General features: G+C 46.1%; 1 long non-coding RNA gene across 1 annotated transcript in view; it reads right to left on the bottom strand.

Annotated features, from left to right (window-relative positions):
- The window catches only part of LOC137232663 (uncharacterized), a 55,618-nt gene extending 36,213 nt beyond the window's left edge, over positions 1 to 19,405 (bottom strand). The window contains exon 1 of the long non-coding RNA XR_010947123.1: positions 19,263 to 19,405. This is a non-coding gene — a long non-coding RNA (uncharacterized lncRNA). The remainder of the gene's footprint in view (positions 1 to 19,262) is intronic.
- Positions 19,406 to 25,001: the final 5,596 nt, after the last annotated feature.

Below are 25,001 nucleotides of genomic sequence, written 5' to 3'. Positions count from 1 at the left end.
GGGCTCATGGGTTTTCACTCTGGGGGAGGTTCATACCTAATTGACTGTTTCTTAGCTCAAGCTACCCTAACAAAATACCACAGGCTGAGTGGCTTAAACAACAGGAATTTATTTCTCACTTCCAGTCTGGAGGCTGGAAGTCTAAGGCCAGAGTGCCGGTATGGCTGGGTTGTGGTGACCCCTCTCTTTCTGGCTTGCAGATGGCTGTCTTCTTGCTAGGTCCTCACACGGCAGAGAGAGAGAAAGCTCTGGTCTCTCTCTCTTCTTTCACAGACTCTAATCCCATCGTGGGGGCCCCACCCTCATGACCTCATCTAAAACTAATTAACCCCCCATGGTCCCACCTCCAAATACCATCACATTTGAGGGTTAGGGCTTCAACACATGACTTTCGGGGCACACAACATTTCGTCGTTAAGAGTCTGGATAACCTGCCACCCTTTTCATCCTCTGCCTTTTTCCAGCCCAAGGATAAATCTGTTTATAACCATGTTGCTTCCCATTTCTATGCCATGACAGGTGATAAGCTTAATAAGCTTACTCATCACTTCTACAAAGTGCAAATTGGCTTCTGGCTAGAACATGTTTCTCCATCCAGGGCTCCACTTGCCATCACCCATCATGCACACACAGATCAGGAGCTTAGACAAAAAGTGAGTTTCCTCCTCCCTTCCTTTCCAGCGAAAGCTTTTCCTACCAGTTTTTACCACTGTCCAGAGGAGGAGTACCTGATCTGATGAAATGGTCTCATCACATGCATAATGAAGAAGGAAATTTCGTTTCAGGGCCACACAGCTTCTCTAAGTAGGCAGGCTCCTGAATGGTCCCCTGCTGTATAAACTAATGTCAATGACTCCTGTCAAACAGGGAGGCTTTCCAACCCCTGCTGCCACCCAGTCAGCTCTTCCTGCCTTCATAAATGATCTCCAAAGTGCTGTAAGCAGAGGACACAAGGTCCCAAAGGCCCATCCACCTCCAGAAAGAAGTTTCTCGGTGCCAATGGACTGCATAGAGGGGCTGAATAAATCCTAATTACATACGATTTAAGCTTTTCCATTTTCTGAGAAGCAGGGTGTTTGAGGCAAGGAATGTTGACTTTGCAAATGCCTAACCTTTACCCAGAATGAACAAACAAAACCTGCCCACTTGGTTTTTGAGTTGAGTCTTAGGGACAAGGGGTATTGGGGGCTGATGGAAAAATGAGCTTCTAAGAACCCCCTTCAGTCTGACCTGAGCACTGTTGCCAGTACGTATGGACTCTATTTCCTTAAGTACATGGGCATGCCCGCTTGCTGGATTCCAAGCCAACATTTTAAGCGGTACTTCCGCGGGGAGACTTATACATGACCAATTTTTAGCTGAGTTTTAAATCTTCTGGCTCTGGTTGACCCAGCCTTTCCAGGAATGTGACCTGGTTTCTATTTTCCACTCCATTAACCCTTTTGCTTTTCCCTCCTCCTTACCAGAATCACTTCTTTAATATCTACCTTATGTACCATGATCTCATTTTCCTTATGAGCAACAAGCACAATTTATAAGCCAGGCTTGGAAGTCACTCCTTCATTTAGCGTCAAGCATAATTCCAAAAGAAGTATATACTGTGGTGTGTAGTTTTACATTTTGTAACAAGGCCACATATTAACTGTGTTTCTTAAAACCCACGAGAGCTCAGCGAATCCTCATCCTATATAGAGAGAAGAGACGTGCAAGTATGATAGATCCACTACCAGACTCAATGAGCATGTTCACGGTCCACAGGGTAAGCCAGGACACCTGCCTCTCAAAGTAATGCCTTGGGAGATGTGAGCAATCAAAACTCCATAGCAACCAGCCGGTAACTCACGTGATACCAAAATGCTTCAGTGCTATTTAGTTTTTAACAAAGAGGCACATGTAAAGTGCCAGAGAAAGCAGACAATTTTGCATATAATTCAGGGGATTCACAGAAGCAATGTATCAGTACGATCTTAAGCAAAGATGTGATAAATGTTGACTTGATCTCCTAGTCCAAGGAAACCTCAGGTCATCTTCATGAGCTTGGACTTGGCAGCGGAGTCTCAGATGTGATACCAATGCATGAACAACAAAAGAAAAACAGACAAATTGGACTTTATCAAAACTTGAAACTTTGTACACCAAAGGACATTATTAAGAAAGCGAAAAGACACCCTACAGAATGGGAGAAAGGATGTGCAAATCATCTATGTGATGTTTACTGTCTATAATCCATAAAGAAATCCAGTCATGTTGGATAGGGGCCCACCTTAATCCAACTCATCAACAAAAAGATAACTCAATTTAAAAACAGGCAAAGGGGGCTTCCCTGGTGGCCAGTGGTTGAGAGTCCGCCTGCCGATGCAGGGGGCACGGGTTCGTGCCCCGGTCCGGGAAGATCCCACATGCCGCGGAGCGGCTGGGCCCGTGAGCCATGGCTGCTGAGCCTGCACGTCCGGAGCCTGTGCTCCACAACGGGAGAGGCCGCAAAAGTGAGAGGCCCACGTACCGCCAAAAAAAAAATGTTAAAAATAAATAAATAAAAACAGGCAAAGGACTTCAGGTGACACTTCTCCACAGAAGATACACAGCTGACCAATATGCACATGAAACGATGCTCAGCATCAGTAATCATTAGGGAAAAGCAAATCAGAACCATAACGAGAAACGACCTCACATCCACTAAGAGGGCTGCTATCAGAAAAACGGAAAATAACAAGTGTTGGAAAGGAGAGAAACCGGAACCCTTGTACATTGTTGGTGAAAATGTAAAAATGCTAGAGTGGCTCTGGAAAACGGTTTGGTGGTTTCTCAAAAATTAAATGTAGAATTACCGGATGATCCAGTCATTTCACGTCCTGGAATAAACCCAAAAGAATTGAAAGCAGGGACTCGAAAAGATATTTGTAAACTAATGTTCATAGTAGCATTATTCCCAACAGCCAAAAGATGGAAACAACATGAGTACCCATCAAGAGCTGAACAAAATGGGGTGTAAACATACCGTGGAATATTATTCAGTTATAAAAAAAAGCAATGATGTTCTGATACACATCACAACATGGATGAACCCCTAAAACATTAAGTGAAACAAGCCAGACAAAAAGAGACAGATGTTGTGTCACTCCAGTTATATGAAATATCTAGAATAGGCAAATTCAGAGAGACAGAAACTTAAGTGGTTACCAGGGGCTGGGGGGCAGAGGGATGCAGAATTACTGCTTAATGGCTACAGAGTTTCCGTTTAGAGTGATGAAAAGGTTTCGGAAACAGGTAAAGGTGATAGTTGCACAACAGTGTGAATGTACTTAGTGCACTGAACTGTGCACCTAAAAATGATTCAAATGGCAAATTTTATGATATATATTCAGATATAGGTGCACACATGAGTATGTAAATAATCACAATTAAAAAAATAACTCATGTCTTCTAACATCTCAAACCAAATTCCCTTTGGCTTCTTGGGTGTGTAGATTGTTACCAGCATTGAGGAGAGCTGCACACACACCCCCGCAATCAGAAAATGAACACAAGTGCCACATTTTATTTGCAGTCCTAGGGGGTCCACAGTTTTTGCGGAAGTCCTCCCAGATACTGGCGCTGGATCTCATCTGAGGTAGAATGGATCCAAAGCACAAGGAAGTTGGTGACCCTTCATTTGTGCTGAGAATGCTTTTACGATTTGGGTGCCCAGGAAACAAATTATACCTATGTCTCCTGGGCCTAGGGACTGCTCGGGCCATGGGCCACGCCTACCTTAGTGCTTCAGAATTGTATATTTGTGCCCCCCAAAATTCCTATGTTGAGACCTAATTCCCCAAGGTGACGTACTAGGAGGTGGGGCCTCTGGAAGTAGTTAGCTCAGGAGGTTGGAGCCCTCATGAACAGGATTAGTGCCCTTATAAAAGAGGCCCCGCAGAGAGGCCTCCCCCACTTCCACCATGTAAGGAGACAACAAGAAGACAGCCATCTGCAACCCAGAAGAGGGCCTTCCGCCCCAAACCTGAGCTTGCTGACGTCCTGATCTTGGACTTCCAGCCTCCAGAACTGTTAGAAATAAATTTCCGCTGTTTATAACCACCCAGTCAATAGTATTTCGTTACAGCAGACAGAATGGACTAAGACACTTCGTTTCTCTCGCAGGACTCATCAATTACAAATGGTGCCAAATAATACCAAAACGCTTTTCAGAAAACTCCTTAAGACGCCAGATGGGAGGTACAAAGACACTTGGGGCTCTTCTGTAACTGGCAGGTCTGTGTCCAGGCATAAAGAAGGCTGGCCTCTTGTTGTCTCTGTGGGGAGATTTCATAGCACAGACTTCTCTCTAATCTAAAAAATGTAGGCACGAAGATAACTCTCAACAAGGGTTATCTCACTGCCCAAATTCTGGGAGCTCTTTTTAAAACAGTCTGGGGCTTCACTGGTGGCGCAGTGGTTGGGAGTCCGCCTGCCGATGCAGGGGACACGGGTTCGTGCCCCGGTCCGGGAAGACCCCACGTGCCGCGGAGCGGCTGGGCCCGTGAGCCATGGCCGCTGAGCCTGCGCGTCCGGAGCCTGTGCTCCGCAACGGGAGAGGCCACAGCAGTGAGAGGCCCACGTACCGCAAAAAAAAAAAAAAAAAAAAAAAAAAAAAACAGTCTGGATGCTTAAATGTCACGAGGTCTCCGATTGCAATCTCCCTCACACCGCCCATCCCATACGTGTGGACACCCACCATTCCCCGATCTCTCACTTGCCTGCTCTACAATCTTACCCCCTTGAGGCATAAAGAATTGTTTTCACTTCAGTAATCTGACTGAACACCTGAGGTTTTCACTGGGGATGACAAGCTAACCCAGGTTCTACCCGTCCCACCTGCCAAAATTTCTCATGGATCGTGGAAGTGGCGAAATGAAGAAGGGCAGACACAGGGAGGAACAGCAAAGGGAGCTTTTCCTTGCTGCCTGCCGGCCTTCACCCCTTCTCAGTCCTTCAAGTATCTACGGAGCACCTACTGTGTGCTGGTCACTCTCCTGGCACCAGGGCTACATTGGGGATAAGGCAGAGATGACTCCCCCCTCACAGAGTACCCATTCCGCCGGGGGGAGGGAAAAAAAAAAAAGCACAAGTAAACAAAGAAAAAGACTTGCAAATCATGTTAGGCAAACAAGCACTGGTCTGAGAGGAGCGTTACCCACTAAACCAGTGGTTCTCAAAGTGGAGTCCCCGGACCAGCAGGACCAGTAGCACCTGGGATATTATAGGAAATGCAGGTTCTCGAGCACCACCCAGACCAACAGATCCAGACACTCGGGGGCCACGCGGTCTGTTTTTTCAAGCCCTTCAGATGACTCGATGCATGCTGAAGTTTGAGAAACACTGCAAATAAACAGAATTTTGACTGTTTGGGTTGTGAAGGTTTTTGTTTGGTTGGTTGTTTTTATCCCTAATTCTTAGAACAGTCCCTGGACAAAGTAGGGGCTTTATAAAATATGTCGAAGGGACACTCAGTTGGGTTATTGTACTTTACGCTGAAAAAGACCACTCTAAACACCTAAGCTGAGATCTGAAGTTTGAGAAAGAGACGGCCACGCAGAGTGTAGGCCAGAATCTTCCTAGCCAACTAGAACTGCAAGTGCAAAAGGCCTGGGGTAGGAAAAAACTTCCTATGGAATCAGACTGCCCGACAGGCCATGCCTTGCATCTTACGAGTCCCATCTCTGACTGTGGGATCCAGAGTCTTACCTTCTCAAGGAACACAAAGGTAGATCTCCTCTTAGCTTAACGAGCAGGTGAAAAACCTACGCTTCTCTGTGAGCACGACTGCCTTTCTCGTTTGGCGGCACGTGTAAACCCACCAAGGAGGGCCTACTGAAGCCGAGGCCATCGTTTACAGAGCCTGGCTGGGTCTCCCCTCAGGATGGACTCTCAGTGACCTTGGACAAAGGGGCTCCCAGGTGTCACCCAGTAGCAAGGCGGGAGACCCTGGGCAGTCTGACTTTCTACACTCTATTCTGAAGCAGCTGAGTTCTCTTCACTTCAAGACAATAAACAAAGAATGCTCCCAGACAAATTCAAGGCGGCTTCATAAAAAGGACATGAACGGCGGCAAATAAAAGAAAGCAATGACAAACACGACTGCAGTGATTCAAGGTGCCTGGGGCCAGAGGGATGGGTTGGGGCCAAATCGAGGCTGCTACTCAGGACACTGTAAAGACCCAGTTCCGGTGAGCACAACACACAATGCCAGCCGGCCTGAGAGACTCCGAGGACGCCGCTCCCCTCCTCCCCTGAATTCACCTTCATCCAGGAAAAAGATGCCATCTTTGCTCTAATTACATCCATTGGGAAATTTTCCTTTTTTTGTTGTTTTTTTAATGTTAAAAAGATTCCTGCAGAATATTAACATAGATACTTTTTAAAGTTATAAAGGGGGAAAGATGTGCTGTAGATGTCTTTAAGATACCCACAACATTTTTTCAGTTATAGGACCGTCAGATCTTAGATGATGGGCTAGAGAACTTTTTCAGTAAATATCTTAAGATATGTGGGCCCAGACACAAAATCAAGGACATTAAGTAGGTACTTACATAAGAAGAGAAAAAACACATTTCCACAACTTTCACTGATGAATTTCAAAGTATATGAGAACAATTTTTAGTAATATAGGTCTACTAATGAGAAGAAGGGAATTAGGGTGTGGAGGGGTAACATTTTGCTTACTTGGGGATCAAAGTTATTATAAATGTTCCTATCATCAAATCGATTACAAATATGTATCAGGGAAAACCATTCTTCCCTCGTGGACTGTACAAAAACAGATGGCAGGTTGGATCTAGCTCATGGGCCCTAGTTTGCTCATTTCTAGCTGAGACCCTGTGTTAGTCAAGATTCTTCAGAGAAGCAGAACCACTGTGCACATGTGTCTGTGTGTGTGTGTGTGTGTGTGTGTGTGTACACATACGTATGGATGAATAGATGAACATAGATAGAAAGGTTTTTTTTTTTTTAATAAGGAATTGGCTCACACAGTTATGGAGACAGGCAAGTCCCAAGGTCTGCAGGGTGAGTTGGTGAGCTGGAACCCACGAGAGACAGTGGTGCAGTTCTAGCCCTAACCCTAAGGCTGGTCGGCTCGAGACCCAGGAACTGCTAAAGTTTCAGTTTGAGTCCAAAGGCAGGAAAAAGCTGATGTCCAGTCCAAAGGCCATCAGGCAGGAAGAACTCTCTCTTACTTGAGAGGAATGGCAACCTTTTGGTTCTATTCAGGACATCAGGTGAGTGGATGAGGCCCACCCACATTGGGGAGAGGAATCTACTCTACTCAGTCTTTTGATTTAAATATTCATCTCATCCAAAAACACCTTCACAGGAATACCCAGTATAACGTGTAACCGAATAACGGGGCACCCCATGGCCGAGCAAGTGGACACATAAGGTTGAGCATCACAGACCACCACCATCCATATCTTCGGACTCCTCACGAGACCATGGTTCCAAAAATCAAGCCTCCTTCTCTCTTCCCACAGCCCCAGGTGCCAGGAAGTGGCTGGAAAACTGCCGTGGATGCAATGTAACCTGCTTTCCTAAAACTGAGAGTTGTGTGTGGCTCTAACTACACCTGGACAGGTACAGCTCCATGATGCAGGTGGAGGATCTGGCTTTGTCCAGCTGGGGACCAACACGTCCCTGGAGATGCCACGACTGCCTGCATCCAAGCCATTCTCAGGCACACATGCGTCTCCTAGACTCCCTGAGGGGCCATTTCCCCTTCCCCGAGCTCCCCTTCCTTCACACCCTGGGCGGAAAACAAATTTCTGAGTGCACTGTATACATACAAATGTCTTTCGCCTTTATTTCTGACTTTGGTCCAATAGAAGCTATTCTGTACTTCCTGCCTGAACTGCTCTGAGAAACTTCCTCAACAATCCGTCAGCTCCCAGCACATATTATGGCCTGACTCGAATGTGTAAGAGCCTCTGCCAGAGAGGTCGCAAATGCTTTGCCCTTGATTTTCCTGTCTGGCCTCTGCCTACCTCCCTGATAACAAGATTCCTCTCGAGGAAATGAGTCCTGAGTGGCTTGAGCAGGAAAACAAGAGGGAAATGACTGGAAATATGGCTGGAGAGGTCAGGGGAGGCACCTGGGAGGAGTGTCTCTAGGGAAGTGGGGTGCTTTTCATAAGGATTTGATGAGATGACGGAAGCAAACCTAACTGATGCTCTGTAAGCATGAAATGAGTACTACGTCCCAAATATTTGAGGCTTCCGGTGCTGTGTCTACCACACTCTCCCACAGGTCATGGCACGGCAATGTTAACAGCCCCCCTTCCCCCAGCTTCCAGCTGGAGTGAGGGATGCCATACTGTCATCACCATCCCGGTGTTCCCTCACATTCAAAGTTACGGTTGAACTATGCCCTGCCCCCCCCGCCCCCCGTAATAACATGTGGAAGTCGTAACGCCAAGCGCCTGAGAATGCGAACTTATTTGGAGAAAGGGTCTTTAAGGAGGTCATCAATTTAAAATGAGATCCTTAGTGTGGCCTCTAATCCACTATGACGGATGTCCTTATAAAAAGGAGAAATCTGGAGACAGACACACCGAGGGAAAAGGCCATACGAAGATGAAGACAGAGATGGAGCTGATGCTTCTACAAGCCAAAGGATGCCAAAGATTGCCAGCAAACCACCGGAAGCGAGGAGAGAGGCCTGGAACTGACTCTCACCCACGGCCCTTGGAAGGAACCAAATCCGCCAACATCTTGACCTTTAAACTTCTAGCCTAGAACTGTGAGAGAATGAATTTCTGTTCTTCCCGTCACCCAGCTTGTGGTATCTCATTACATCAGTCCTGGCAAACGAGCACACTGAAGCACAGAACACGGAGGAGAACGGGGCCCTGGCCTCCCTTTTTTATTTTTTTTTTGCGGTACGCGGGCCTCGCGCTGTTGTGGCCTCTCCCGTTGCGGAGCACAGGCTCCGGACGCGCAGGCTCAGCGGCCATGGCTCACGGGCCCAGCTGCTCCACGGCATGTGGGATCCTCCCGGACCGGGGCACGAACCCGTGTCCCCTGCATCGGCAGGCGGACTCTCAACCACCGCGCCACCAGGGAAGCCCTGGTCTCCCTTTATAGTGAAGTTTCCTATTGCTCCACTTGCTTCCTCTCAGGTAGGATCACTGCATGGTTTTTGAGTGCCTATGTAAAAGTTAAATAAAATCAGAGCCCGTTTCCAAGGAGCCAGGTAGAGGCGTCACCCCTGGGTCAATATGTGAGAGGAAGATGGGGTGGAAACTGGCAACATCAAGTCTCCAGACAAGAAGCAGGTGGCCCAGATTTCCAATGTTAGATAACCAAGAAGACAGAGGAGCAGCTGGTCCCTCCCCTAGGATTTCAGGGCTCACAACAGCTACTGGGCCTCTGGCCCACCCCAGAGCTGCCGGAAGGCGGCTGGAGCAACGGGAGGTTTTCCTTCCCTCACCTCTGATCCTGGCAGCCTGGCCCAGCTACACAAAGGCCTCAGAAGCAGGGGAGAGAAGACATTTCACGGAGGCCCCAGAAGGGGCACACATCCTGGTGGGGAAGGACGGAGAGTGAGGGAGCCTCGGCTGAGACGACTCACGCAGTCACCCCCAGCAAGGCAGCTGGTGGTCAAACCTCCAACACTTCATAAGGATTCTTCTAAACAGAAGCCATAATTCGAGTCTAGCTCTGCTCAAAGGGTCAACAGCACAATCCTGAATCTTTTCAAAGTATCAGTTTACCAAGATGCTAAGAAGTATTATTCATGAAAACGTTCCATATTCTGAAAGGAATATGGATACGTTGGATTAAACCAAGTGAAACGTTATTTCTTGACTGCAGGACTCTGCAGTGACTTTGATATGACATGGTACTTCATCAGTCTCCAGAAAAAAGAAAGAAATATAACCACTTGTGTGTGGAATCTAAAATATGACACAAAAGAACATGTCTACAAAACAGACTCACAGACACAGAGAACAAACTTGTGGTTGCCAAGGGGGAGGAGGGATGGGGGAAGGATGGAGTGGAAGTTTGGGATTAGCAGATGCAAACTGTTATATATAGAATGGATAAACAACAAGGTCTTACTGTACAGCACAGGGAACTATATTCAATATCCTGTGATATATCATAATGGAAAAGAATATGAAAAAGAATGTATATATATGTATAGCTGAATCACTTTGCTGTACAGGAGAAATTAACACAACACTGTAAATCAACTACACCTCAATGAAATAAATTTTTTTAAAAAAGAAATATAATGAACAAAGATTCCAATTTTATTTCATTACCAACTTTTTTTTCATCTTGAACTTCTTTTCACAACACCCCATCACATCTCTGAGAACTACTTACTAAGGAAAGTAATTGGAAAATGCTGGTAATGAGCTCTGCAGTACGGATAGAGAGACACACGGAAGAGAAAGCATGAAGTCAGCCAATATAAAGCCAGCCGGACCGAGGCCCATGGCACCCGTGCAGAGGAAGGAAAAGTTAGTCACTGCCCTTTTCGCCTCATAGGTCCCTACCTGGGGCAGAAAGAGCTGCTGTCTGTAGGAAACATCCTCCAGTTCTCCCACACCAAGGAATCAAACTATCATTTGAAGATTCGTTAGGCAGTAAGAGCAAGCAATTATTCCAAGCAGAAAAACTCAAAAAGCTTAAAATATGATTAGCTTTGCTGATAAGAGCAAGGCATGGAGGTGACCATAAATCGTTGATAACAGCCTTCTGCAGGCCTATCAGCTGGTGCAACAGGATCAGGAAACAGAAACTGAATTCTTTGCTACGAGTCCATTAAAGACGCCTTCTAGCCTAGGGCACACAGATAACCGGCCTCTACCTGGAAGCCTCAACAAGATAGTCGAATAGGTTTTATCAGGTCTTCAGGCCATGCAGTCATAGAATTATAGAGTTGGAAGCTTTCTCAGTCTAACCTTCTCACTTTAAAGTTAAAGAGACTTAGCCCAGGGCTTCCCTGGTGGCGCAGTGGTTGAGAGTCCGCCTGCCGATGCACGGGACATGGGTTCGTGCCCCGGTCCGGGAAGATGCCACATGCCGCGGAGCGGCTGGGCCCCGTGAGCCATTGCCGCTGAGCCTGCACGTCCGGAGCCTGTGCTCCGCAATGAGAGAGGCCACAACAGTGAGAGGCCCGCGTACCGCAAAAAAAAAAAAAAAAGAGACTTAGCCCGGGGGGTGAGTGGTACTGAAGGTCACCTACCAGGTTCATGGAAAACCAAGAGTAAAAAAACCCCAGCTTCTTGTTTACACTCCATGCTTTTATCACTACATGATCCTCCTTTTACTGTGCCCCCAAGGGCTGTAAAAGTCAAGTAAAATCATGAAGAACTTGTCAGGTGTCTGGGAGCAGGTAGGTGCTAAAAGTTCTTAATATTTACTGAGCACCTACCATGTGCCAGGTACTGAGCTAAGCTCTTAAACCTCATCTGGCTCTTAGAAAACCCCCTGAAGTGTGTGCCTTTGCACAGGTGAGGACGGCAGCCTTCTGCAAGTCTAAGTGACCTGTTCAAAGTCACACACACGGCAAGCAGCAGGGCTGCCAGGCACCCTCAGGGTTTACTCCAAGGCCAAGGCTCTTAACCGCTCCCTGCAGGACCCTCTGACCAGTCGTGAAATCAAGAGCATCACTTTAACTAAACAAGACTACGTTTTCAGGATTTCCTTTAGAGTGCGAGGGTAGTCATAAAAGCAACGGCATGACTGACAGTGATCCCATGAGGTCACTCTGCCTCTGTCCTTGTGTCTCCACAAGCAACCACTTCAACCCTCCCCCAGTCTTTTCTTTTTCTCCTGCCAGAATGAGAGCAAGCCTATAGAGTCTCTTACACAAGACAATACTCGGAGAAGCATTTCTATATCTGCCTGCATGCTGGAGCACAACGGTCTGCTTATTTACACCAACAGAATAATTTCTGTAACTTTCTCTCCATAAAAAAAAGACACCGTGGACATTTTCCTGTGTAAATGAATAAAAATCTCCATCATCGCTTTCACGGGCACGTGGTGGACCATCACACAGGTACACACATGTCTTCAATCACGCCACGAGATGGGACTTTTGCACTGTTGCCAATGTCTGACTCTCCTAACCAGCTCTGCGGTAAACGTGCTAGCAGAATCATCTCTGCACCTCTGTTCCACTGTTTCATCATTTAGCAATCCCACAAGGGGAACTGCAATATCCTTTTTCATTTTGAGAGATACCACTTCCAGGAAGTCTGTGCCAACGCCCCACCGCCCAGCTATGTGGGATGTGTTAGCAGATCCCATCGCTAGACGACCAGAGGAACACCATCCACACAAATGGCTGTCTGTTAGCACAGGGGGAGCACCCAGGCACCCAGGCATCCCCATCCCTAAGCCACCAGCACTTTTCAGCAGGGCCACCACTATAGTCTTTTAACTGGTCTTCCAAATTCAGTCTTGCCCACCCCACCCATGCTTCCTCCTCGAGGCAGTCAAAAATGATCTCTTTTAAATATAAATTTGATCATGTCCCCCCTATGCCTAAATTCTCCACTTCTCACTCCTCCTATGAAAATTCCCCTGATCCTGAGGCTGACTACTCCAGCCCTACTGGTGCTCTAGCCACATTTGTCTTCTTCCATTTCTTCCAGAGAATTCTTTCCCACTCTAGTTTCATTTTCTAGAATCTCTTCCTCGCCTCTCTCCCCGGTCACTCCTCCTCTCCTTTCAGGTTCCAGGTAAGATAGCATCTCCTCAGAGAAGCTTTGCCATCCACAGGCACCTTGCAGACTAAGAAAGGTCCCCCATCGTCAACATTCAGAGCACCTTGGAATACTTCCTCAATGTATTAAATTACTTCCTAAAATGTATGAAAATGCTAACAGTCACTTGAATGTCTGTCACCTCTGATTGACTCTAGGTTCCATGAGGACACCCGGAGACCTAGCACAGTGCCTCTGACGTGGGAGATGCTTGGTGATACTGTGATGAAGGAAGGAATAAAGGGGGGCGGGAAGGGGGCGGTGGAACAAAGGTAGGGAGGGGGAGGAAAGGGAAAAAGGGAGGGGAGGAAGGAGGAGGGAGTTAGATTTGCCACTGAGATCTTCCAGGGAAGGCAGAAAGGAGGAGGAAGAACTTGCAGTAGTGAGTGAAGAACTAGAGATGCGAGCTCTATTTTATCTCAAACTTGCTTTACACTCAGCCATTGGATAAATATTGATCAGGTGCCCATCGTGTCCTAGGCCCTGCTGTAGACAGCAGAGAAGGTCCTTAGCCTTCTGGAGCTCATGTCCTAGAAGGATGGGAGAGGAGAGAGCAAATAAACAACAAACCAATACCTGAACAGGACGACTCCAGACTGAAGAAGCCTGTAACACAGGTGGGTCGTGCAGAACGAGGGTGGACACTGCTACAGGCGGGGGTCAGGGAAGGTCTCTCTGAGGAGGTGACGTTTGAGGAGATGGCAACAAGAAGAACTGAGGCCAGGGAAAAGCAAGAGTGGTTTTTTAAAATAAGACGGGGTCAACTGACTCTAAAGCTGAGGTACATCCTTCCAACCGGCAGAAAGAAACGGACATCCTTAGTACGTGGGTTCGATTCCTAGGGCTGTTATAATACTGTACCCCGAACTGAGTGGCTTAAAACAACGGTAATTTATTGTCTTATAGTTTTTGGAGGCTAGAAGTTTGAAATCGCGGTGATGGCAGGCCACGCTCCCTGTGAAGACTCCGGAGGAGAATCTGTTCCATGTTTCTCTCCCAGTGTCTAGTAGCCTCGGGTGTTCCTTGAGTTGTATATGCCTCGCCCCAATCCTGACTCCAGTGTCATGTGACCATCTTCCCTCTGTGTGTCTCTGTCTCTATGTCCAAATTTCCCCATTTATAAGGACACTGGTCACGTAGGATTAGGGCCCACCCCAGTGACCTCAATTTACCTAGACCGTCTCTGTAAAGACCCTCTCTCCATGTGACTGAATAAACTGAAGTTCTTAAAAAGGAAATTAGGGGCTTCCCTGGTGGCGCAGTGGTTGAGAGTCCGCCTGCCGATGCAGGGGACACGGGTTCGTGCCCCGGTCCGGGAAGATCCCACATGCCGCGGAGAGGCTGGGCCCATGAGCCATGGCCGCTGAGCCTGCGCATCTGGAGCCTGTACTCCACAACGGGAGAGGCCACAACAGTGAGAGGCCCGCGTACCGCAAAAAAAAAAAAAAAAAAAGGAAATTAAACATATCAGCTAATAGATTCAGTTTAAAATGTTTAAAAAGGTTTAATCACCTATGTTTTTAATAGTAAATTATCTCAAATAACAAACAAAATCTTTAATGAGATGGCTAAAATGTGAGATTTATAAACAAGATCATGAGATTGAGAAATTGGAATTAAAAGTTTGCAGAAACACTAGGGACTTCCCTGGTGGCACAGTGGTTAGGAACCCACCTGCCAATGCAGGGGCCAAAGGTGCGAGCCCTGGTCCGGGAAGATCCCGCATGCCGCGGAGCAGCTAAACCCATGCATCACAACGACTGAGCCCGCGTGTCACAACTACTGAGCCCGCGTGCCACAACTACTGAAGTCCACGTGCTTAGATCCCGTGCTCTGCAACAAGATAAGCCACTGCAATGAGAAGCCCGCGCACCTCAACAAAAAGCAGCCCCTGCTCTCCGCAACTAGAGAAAGCCCGTGCGCAGCAACGAAGACCCAATACAGCCAAAAATAAATAAATACATAAATAAATTTATAAAAAAAAAGTTTAAGGAAAATTAGAGTATGACTTTAATAAACTGAATTTTTTTAAGAACTACTAAATAATTTTTATACCATCCGGGATGTCACAAAACTCACATTAACACAAAGAAACAACTTCCCTACCTGCACCCAAGCCAAAGCATGGTATTGAAAGGAAAAAAGATTAATCCTTGTTTTGCTGTGTCAGAATTTCCACATTAGGACAGGATGGTCATTTGGTATCTGTGTGTCTGTGTGTGTGTGCATGCATTTTGATTTATCTTGTCTTCCTGTTAAGTGACTTCTAATACACTTTCCTTCACATCAGACTGCATAGTTGAAGGACTCTTTTCATTGCTGAGTTCTCTGCAAAGTTACGAAATCTGACCAGCAGACTGTAAGAAACTCACTCTTCATACCCTCAGCAGCAAATAATATTATTTTAAAATATTCATTATCGGGATTTCCCTGGAGGTCCAGTGGTTAAGACTTCGCCTTCCAGTGCAGGGGGCGCGGGTCCGACCCCTGGTTGGGGAGGATCCCACATGCCTCAGGGCCAAAAAGCCAAAACAGCAAAGGGAAGCAATAATGTAACAAATTCAATATAGACTTTAAAAATGGTTCACATCAAAAAATCTTGAAAAAAATTACGAATTATCCAGTTACCTTAACTTCCATTTCTTTGACTACTAGTAAAGGAAGTTTAAAAAAAAAAAAAAGCTACAAAATCTGTAATCACAACCCCCACGCTACCGCTTTCGGATGTGGCAGTCACGCCAACGCCTCCCATCAGCATTACGTTACCCCGGGTTGACACCGCACCCCGTCATCTTCCACCCACAGGGCCCGAGGCCGGGGCCACTTAGCTGGCCTGGCTCACATCTCACTGGCTGCTTGCAGCTAAGGCAGCAAGAAAGCTCATTTCCTCCCTGGCTCTCGGGAATGAGTGGCTGTGTTGGCAGCCTTCTTGGTCCAAATGATGCAGAAGGGCCACTGCCCTAGCTGCCCTAGCTGTGGGCCAAAGCAGCAAAAACTCCAAGCTCTGGCTTATTTTCCCTCGAGAAAGGTCAGTTCACAGCCTGCGTTTTATATTCACCCACTGCAACATCGGAGCAACTGTCAGGGGAGAGCTAAACGCTGGTTGACTTTAAGCTTTGAAAAGAGGGGATTAATCCTAACAAATAACGTGGGTGGGGGGCTTTGAAAATGACCGGGCCGCGTTAACGACGGCGTGTTTCTGCACACAGAGGCATCGTCTTTATGGCTCTGCTAGGGCAGGGGTAAACCGCAGCCTCATAATATCTCCCTCCGAAGGGCTATGATAATCCTAGCTGCTGTCTGAGCTGAGCAGGTAACAGTGAAAATGGATGAAAAGTATATGTTTATGTCCTTTCTATTCAATTCAAAGCTATAAACGCGGAGGGCACTAAAGTTGATCATCGGGATGACAAATGCCTCCTTCTTGAAGAGCCCCAAGAAGGTTAAAACAACAAAGCAAAAGGCAGCAACTCTTGGTCCTGGAATTTGTCATCCAGCCTTCTCTGTGCTTTGGCCCTTCCCTCCCCGCTGCATCTAATTTATTTTCAAAAATACACTCTGTGGGCAGAAGGAGACTATGTGAAATCAGATTTTCTTTTTTCCTTTCTGGGTTGGAAGTTTAGTCTTAAGGTGACCTCAGAGCAGTTCCGACAGCCTCACTCCATCCCAAACTCCCACATGCACGGAATCAATTAACTGTCTGTGTCCTCCAGCTCGGGGGAAATTCCTGTTGGCCCCTAAGAGCTCTGAGGTCAGTGTATGATTTAGAATTGCTCTGATACTCTCAGAGAAGGAAAACGTCCAGAGCTGGGACTAGGGTGAGGAACTAACCTTGGGTGTAAAATTTAAGGGGGTGCCAAAACCCTCAATGATAAGGATAAATAATATTTTAATGCAATCCTTTCAAAAGAAATCAAAGTATCAACCTCTGGCCCTTGTGTTGGCCACCTGTTTTTGTAAATAAAGTTTTACTGGAAATCCAGGGCTGGGATTCGAGTAAGGCAAGTGAGGCAGGGTGAGGCAATTACAGGGTCACATCTTATGTTTATTTTACAATTTTGATATTTTCTTATCATGCATTTTGATGTTCTAAAAATATCACATTAAAGTCCTCTTTATATCTCGACTGCTAACCTTTCTGGCACCCCTTAAATGTTACACTACAAGTGAGCACCTTACACCCCTCACCCCAGTCCCAGCCGCCTAGCGCCCACATCCCAACTTTTCCAAAGTTCTGTTATATTATAACTGATATTACCAAGCTGTTACTATTTACAGGCACTGTTTGAAGGCCTTTTTAAATACATCTATTTGCTCATTGAATTCCCCACTGAGTGTGTAAACTAAGACACAGAGAAGTCAAGTAGCTTGCCCCTGGTCACACAGCTAGTACAGGACCTGGGATTTGAACTCAGAGATTCCAGCTCTGCAGCTGGGCTCAGCCACCAGTCCACTCTTCCTCCCTGATTTTTTTGTTTGTTTCTTGTTCTGTTCCATTTCTAAATTTATTCTGTCCACTTTCTCAGCACACAGTGATTCCTTAATCCAATTTACCCAGCCTTTATGCCGGTAAGTTATCTCTACTGTCAGAAACACTAAGTGCACTGTCACCTAAGTGCACTGCCTAAGAATGCAATAAAACTTGTTTTTCTAACCAGCTAGATTGGTTTACGTGGTGAGATAAATATTGTGCTAAGAGCAACTCCAGCACGTCTCAGGGAGAGACTTGTGGTACCCACTCGGGCTGGTTGGTAAGGCACCCGGCACCCGGTCCCGGGATGCTCAGGGAGCAATGGCACACAGAGGCGGCTCCTTTCCTTTGTGCAAACCCTGATATTCTCGTTTTTCCTGCAGGCACTGAAGCGTGCGATCTGGCTGCCCAGGGTCACCCAGGCATCTGCTCTCTCCTTGAGTGGCTGCCACAGACACACGTCTGTTCTTCCAATCCCTGTTCCTTTTGGGGAGAAGGAAGGTTGTCGGCAATGGGCCTAGCACAGTAATTACTAGTGGCGCCTTAGGAACGATTATGAAAAAACATCATTATCATCCTCACCACTAACATTGATGGAGGCCTCAGTAGCTGGCAAAGCGGGTTCGCCGGGCTCTCCCGTGCCCAGGGCTCTACAGGTGCTACGTCACTGAATAAGTTTCCAGGACAGCGCGGCTCAAAGCGCAGCGGACGACGCCTCGCACCAGGATCTCCGGCGATGCTCCAATCAAGAGGCCCCTTTCTCAGATCAAAAAGCTCCCAACTTCCAGAAGTCCCCGTCCGCCCTCTCACCTTACTGTCTGTCTCCATGTCCTGGCAGTGGTTCTGCAGGACAGAGTGACACTGCTTCGAGAGGCACGGGGACTCCGGCCCCACCACCGACAAGCTCTGGTCTCTGGACAGCTCACCCCACGCCTTGGAGCGTTGCTGGAGGACTAAGGGATGGCACTGGTGGCTCTCCACCCCCTATTCCAGGCTGACACCTAACATTTGAATGTGGCTGCAGGAAACAAGGTTACCACGGGGCTGGCTGACCTCATGTGAAATTCACACCCACAAATCCCAGGGGCCACGGAGAATTTCCAGGCCAACCGTACCTCTCTGGTAAGTTTACTTCCCCAGTTTCTCAACGACTGTTTCACGTCTTCCGTTTCCTCAAACCCCCTTGCTTCCCTCCTCTGCCCTCCCCCAGCCAATGCCCTAGGTCGATACTTCAGGAACAAAGGGGAAGCAGTGAGACAAGAACTCCACTGTGACGTCCACAGTCTGACCTGCAGGCAGATGCCCCTCTCTGCTTAAAATTTCTGTTCTCATCAGGAAAATGTCATTATTCCTTAAAATTAACTGTCCTCTGGATGTTCCCCTTCCTGAGAGCTTAGATCCACTCTTTCCCGTGTCATCATTATTTCCCTGCCACTGGATCATAAAAAAAAAAAAAAAAGAGCATCTCCCATCTTAAATTAAAAAAAAAAAAAAAAATACTCCTTTTTAATCCCAGGACCCCCTGCAAACATCACAGCATCTCTCCGTTTCCTTTCCCATCAGTGATCCATCTAATTCTATATCCTCCTGCTGTTTCTACTTCCTCAAAGCCTGTTTCCTTTGTCACTGATTCCAGCTGGACGCCCATCCCCACAAGGGTAACTAAGGCCCCAGTGTCACAGGGGACTCTCGTGCTAACCAGGGCAGAGAGCACATTTCTGACCTCATCTTCCTCCAATTTCCCAGCGCCTTGCAGCACATCCAATCACGCGCCCCTTTACACCCTCTCTTGACGTCCAGCCCACCGTGATCCTCTCTCTGTCTGTCCTACCTGACGGCTGCTGTTCGCTGCCTTAATGTCATCCCGCCCCCGGGCTCCCAATCCGACTGCCTGCACCACCCACAGTCTGGCAGCAGAAAACCTTCTGGGCTCTACCATACGCTCCTTCTACTTCATTTCATCTATTTCCTTGGCTTTAGATATCATTCATATGCCAGTGGTTCCCAAACTTTTACCTGGTCCCTGTTCCAGACACTTACCTCACATCCCTCCTTGTGCACAGAAGACTCCAAATCACACCACACCTCGCAGTGACGAGGAGACCCGACGTCCTGCTCTCCACGGCGCTCACGTGACTGTGTTCACTCAGCAAAAACTCATCCTTGATGACGGCTGTGTTTTCCTGGCTGCAAGAAAAAGCATTTTCCTTTTAAATTAACCTTCTGGAACCACGCTCTCAGTTGCTCTTTTCTATAAACTTGCTCCCTAGACGCCCCCCGGAGAGGGCCCAAATCCCGACATGATCCTCGGGGATTCTCTTCCCACATCCAGCTCACCGGCACACCCTGCCTTCTCGGCTGCCAAAGCAAAGCCCCTTCGGCCCTCTCCCCACCAGCTGGTCAAGCCATGAGCACCTCTCCCTGAGCTCCTGGAAGTTTCCCGTGGGTTCTGTGGGTCCTTCTTTACGCTTCTTGGTGACATCCGTTTCCACCTGCAGCATTTGCTCCAGCTGTTCCCGATGTCCCTGCTGCCCTTTCCCTTGGCCTTGGCAAAGCTGTCTCCCTCTGGTCACTCACAGGTCAGTTTAAATGTCCTGATTCCAGGGAGGCCTGCCCTGATCACCCGATCTAAACTAGTTCCCTCGTAACTTTCCAGCACGCACCTCTTTTACTTTCCACACAGTACTGAAGACCACCTGACAACGCTGACTTTGCTTACTTTTTATAGCCTGTTTCCTACCGCCATCAAGAATACCCGTTCCCCCAAACACAGATTGTCTGTTAGCCTGGGCATCCCCACCAACTCCAATTTAAAACACTTCCTGGCCATATGGTAGGTGCTCAATAAATATATGTTGAAAGAAACAAATGTGCACAGCATGTAATACATAGAATCTAGCCCAGAAAAAATATATATATAACATGTAAATGTGTGTGTGTGTGTGTGTGTGACTCCCACTTTCCATCACACTGCTTAAAGATGTAAGGACCTTGTGATAAGGTGGCAAAAAGAACTGAGACTCCTAGAAGGCCTTCACTGATTGAACACATGCAATTGTTCCTGCTTCCTTCCAAAAATCTCAATAAATACTACAAAGGTACAAAAAGGTATAAACTCACAAAGATGAAGAGAATAGGAGATAAGACGCCAAGAGTTGAAAGACATCAGAAAAATTGTTCTGAACACAGAACGCTGGGCCCTCAGTGTGCATGGGTTGGGGGTGGGCACAGCAAAAAACAAGGATGCCACCTTGAAATGCTGAACCGGCCACAGAAAGACTCGGGAATCAGAGGCACCGGGAATCTCTAAAGAGAGGGGCGACCGATAAGGGTAAAACAAAAATTAGCTCAACGTCCAGGAAAGGAATATTTAAACCACCAGGGCACCTCCCCTAACGCCACATGGCTAGGTCAGGACCCATCCTGACCCCAAGAGTTGGGGGGATTTTTATATCTGGAGATATCAGACCAGACACGTTTTCCAAATGTGAAAATTCAAGGCACAGTGAAGATTCAAGTGAGGCATCACACTGAAAACGGGGATGCGGTAGAAGTCTGCACACCCATAGCGCGAGCCTCGTCCCTTCTGTCCACTGTGACTTCGACAATCATCCTGGGAGCAGAGCTCAGACAGGAGGAGGCAGAAGATGAAAGAGCCGAGCTTGCAAAACTGACGGATCTGAGAGAAAAATACCTCCAGATATCGACATTTGAGGAGTCTCGTGATAAAATGGCAGGACTGCACCTGCTTACCTTACAGTGAAGCCATCAATCTCCTCCCACCAACAGACCCGCTCCAAACAGAAATGCACACGCACATCCACTCCAGATACACGTACGTCACACAGACACAAACACATACTCCACCCCACACACATATCCCAAAGACGTATATGCACATACCCCAAACATACACACACACATACACCCCAAAGACGTATATACATAATGCCCCAAACCCATAGAGCAAACACACTTACATGCATATCATATACACACAAACCACAAATACCAAACACTACACAACTATCTCAGACACGTACACATACTTAAAACATATAGACACACATACCCTGAACATACACACTTAACTTTCCAGAAACTTTTCCCCTGATTCTTATAATATGACTGGGAAAAGACAACCAGATGCTTAAATCGATCTTCTAAAATGAAAGGGCAAAGCCAAAAAAAAACAAAAATTAGACTGGGGTGAGTTTGGGCAGGGAGGAGAATCCAGAATTTTTAAAAAAAGATAGTACAGGGAATAGAATAAAAGTTCCAAATAGCATAATCACAATACTGAGAGAGACTAAAAGATATTACATCCATGAAACAAAAGCAGATTTCTATAAAGGAAACATTCTGAAAGTAACAAAGAGGATCTAGAAATTTAAAACATGATACTGGAAAAAATCCGTTCAAGACATGGTAGAAATAGTTGGGGAAAAAAATCTCCTGGAAAGTGTAACAAAAAGACAAAGTACGTGGAAAGCAGAAGAGAAGAGATAAAATTAAAGGCTCAACCCAAAGAGTCCAAAATGGAAGGCTGAAAGTGGTAAACAGGGAAAAGAAAGTAATCCATCAATGATGTAAAACAAGAAAATGTGCCAGAGCAGCAGGAAATAGATTTCTAGGATTAAATGGCCCAGAGGAGGCACAGCACAAGCATTGGCTAAAAGTCCACTGTAATCGTTAGAACATTTCAGAACACTATGAAAAACGAGCTAAGCGCTTCCAGAGAGGCAAATACATACAGCATATCACCTACAGAAGATCAGGAATGAGCATTCGACTTCTCAACATTAAACCTGAAAACGAGAAGGCAACAGAGCAAGGCCTCAAATACCCTGAGAAATCATTGTATCCAACCCAGAATTACATACCCAAATAAAGTATGAGTCAAATGCAATAATAAAATGTCTTTACATTTTTAGACATGTACTTAATTTTTTTTTTCTGGCATTCTACGTATCCTTTCTCGGCCAGTTACTAGGGGATTTGTGCCAGAAAAATGAGTGAGTAAACCAAGGATAATTTCCAAGAGATACAGGAAAGAGAATACCTATCACAAGAGGAAAGAAAACTCCCTGTTGGTAAAAGGAAATCCCTGGAAGATGATGGTACAGCTGGCCTACAGGATAACCAGCTCAGGTTGGTACAGAAGGAATGCCTCTTAGGAAAGGAAACTATGTCTTATCTGAGGTGCTAGTCTATAATGAGAAGAGCCTTATAGCTTTATCAGAATATTTGAGGGAAAAAATGAGAGACAAGTACACAGAGAATTAAGCAAATTCAAATAATCAAAGCAATTATTAACTCCAGGAAAAACGAAAGTCTTCACAGGAAAGGAAAAATTAACTATATAGTATATTCCATGGCTCAGCAGTGAATGCTATTTATATAATAAAAATAATATGATTACAGAATACTAATTTGACCAAAGCTTACGATATAACAATAATGGAAGAATGTGGAGAGGGGAAAATGTATGTGGGTTTGTGTCTCTCGGGGAGGGTATATAAGAAGGTGAATCTATCATCCTTCATTTTAGGAAGCCCGTAAGTAGTCTAAAATACATAAGTCAAGAAATAGCAATACAAACATATTTCTTAAAAATATAAAAGTAACCAGCATAAGAAAAAGCTGGTGTACATGTATTACACTAAAAATTAAATTAAAAATAGCAAAGAGCAAAATATAAAGGAGTTACTTAACACGTGAGGGTATATTATCACAGAGTGGTGCAAAGCTGGACTCCCCATAGATAAGCTTCACTGGAAAGGGGCCAGGCATAAATAACTGTGAAAAGATTAAATGGGTTTAAGAGGATAACGTGCAAATGTCCTCACTTTTCATGCTTGCCTTTTGCCATATCATTAGAAGAGTAAAAACAGCAGCTAACATTTATCAAGGGCTAACTGTGAACAGAGAATAGTGCTAAGCAGTTTCCTAACATTAGGTAATTCCATTCTCAAACAGCCCCTGAGGTAGAACAAGATTCTATCATTTTCCCATTTTCCAGCAAGTAAACCAAGGCTCAGAAAAGATAACTAACGGAACCAAGGTCAGTGCAATTCTCTCTTGGGCCTGAATAGAAGGGAATAAGACGAAACTATCTGTATCCGGTTTTCTGCCTTTCCAAAAAATAAATGACCAGAGACAGGCAATGTTTAAATGCTGGGAAAACTTGCAGAAAGATAAAGTTGACTTTGACTGAAGTGGACTCAGACTCGAAGCAGTAGGTAGAGGGTGATGGGCAGTGGGAGAATACACTAAAACAAATGAAAAAAAAAAAAAAAAGCCAAGCCTGCTGAAAGTCAGACACAAATCTGTCCAATCATTAAGGAGGAAATTGCCAATCCTGAAGCATTTATAAATCACCCCAAACTAATCAGCCATTTAAGGACAATCCCATAAAAAAAATAAAAGGGACCACGGCAGGCTGCTCTCAGGAGATAAATGGCTTTGCAGCCTCATCGGGGTATGCAAATTTGAGGATATCACCAGGCCTTTTCTGAGTGATAACTTGGTTTACTTTGGAGGGGGCAGACCACTGGGAAACACAGCGGAAAACCTGGGAGATTTCTCAAGCCGTGGGGTGAGCCATGCGTCAAAGCAATTCCAGGGTAGATTTTCTCAGAAAACCTTGTCCCAAGGGCATAAAAGGCAGGTGGGCCATCCGGTGACTCAGCCTTGGGACTGGCCCTACCGTGCAGTCAGGGCAAGTGGTGACTCTAAAAGCCACAACTGAGACAGACTCTTTCTTTCATCTCAGTGTCTCTCGGATTTATTTCTCTCTCCGCTTTCTCACTGCCACCATCCTACTGAAGGGCTGAGGGCTGCTGCATTTTAGGACTGGCTGGAATTTTAGTGTTACTGAGTTTCTTCCTTTTCCATCGGGGAAACAGGAGCCCAGTGTAGTGCGCTGAACTGTAGGCCCCCCAAAGATACGTCCGTGTCTGTTAATGTGACCTTATTGGCAAAAGACTCCTCGAAGTTATAATGAAGGGTCTTGAGATGATATCATCATGAATTATCCAGGTAAGCCCTAAATCCAATAAGCATCCCTGTAAGAGACAGAAAGGAGAAGATTGGACAGAAGAGGAGAAGGCCATGTGAAGACGATGGCAGAGATTGGAGTGATGCTGTCACAAGGCAAGGAGTGACTTGCAGCCACAAGAAGCTACAAGAAACAAGGCAGGATTCTCCCCTAGAGCCTGTGGAGGGAGGGTAGGCCTGCTGACACCTTCACTTGGGACTTCTAGCCTCCAGAACTCTGAAAGACTATATTTTTGCTGTTTTAAGCCACGCAGTTTGCAATAGAGCTTTCGAGCTCAAAATAACTAGTCTAATTCCCTAACTTTAGAAATGAGGATAAAGGAGGACAGAAAGTGGCATGACCTTCTGAAAGTCACACAGCTTCTCGGTGATGGAAAAAGGACCTGCGTGACTTTGGATAAGTGAATTAACCTATCTACCCTCAGTATTGTCATCTAGAAAATGCAGATACTAACACCTGCTTAGTAAGGTTGTCATAATGATCGAATGGAAGAAAAGACGTAAAACCCTATCACGTTGCCTGGCCCACAGTAACTGATGATGGTACCCCATGACTCGCCATCATCTCGTTCATCATTTACTAGAAGAGCCACTCGTACCATCAACTGACCCTGCACTCCTTTCCGGAACTCCTTCCTTAAACACCACCGCTTTTCAAAATAATACTACAAGTTTAATTTGTTTTTCCAGTTTTACTAAGATATAATTGACACGTAATAT

This window comes from Pseudorca crassidens, chromosome 10 (genome assembly GCF_039906515.1).
Source record: "Pseudorca crassidens isolate mPseCra1 chromosome 10, mPseCra1.hap1, whole genome shotgun sequence".
NCBI lineage: Eukaryota > Metazoa > Chordata > Mammalia > Artiodactyla > Delphinidae > Pseudorca > Pseudorca crassidens.
This window is presented reverse-complemented; position numbering and strand designations above follow the sequence as displayed.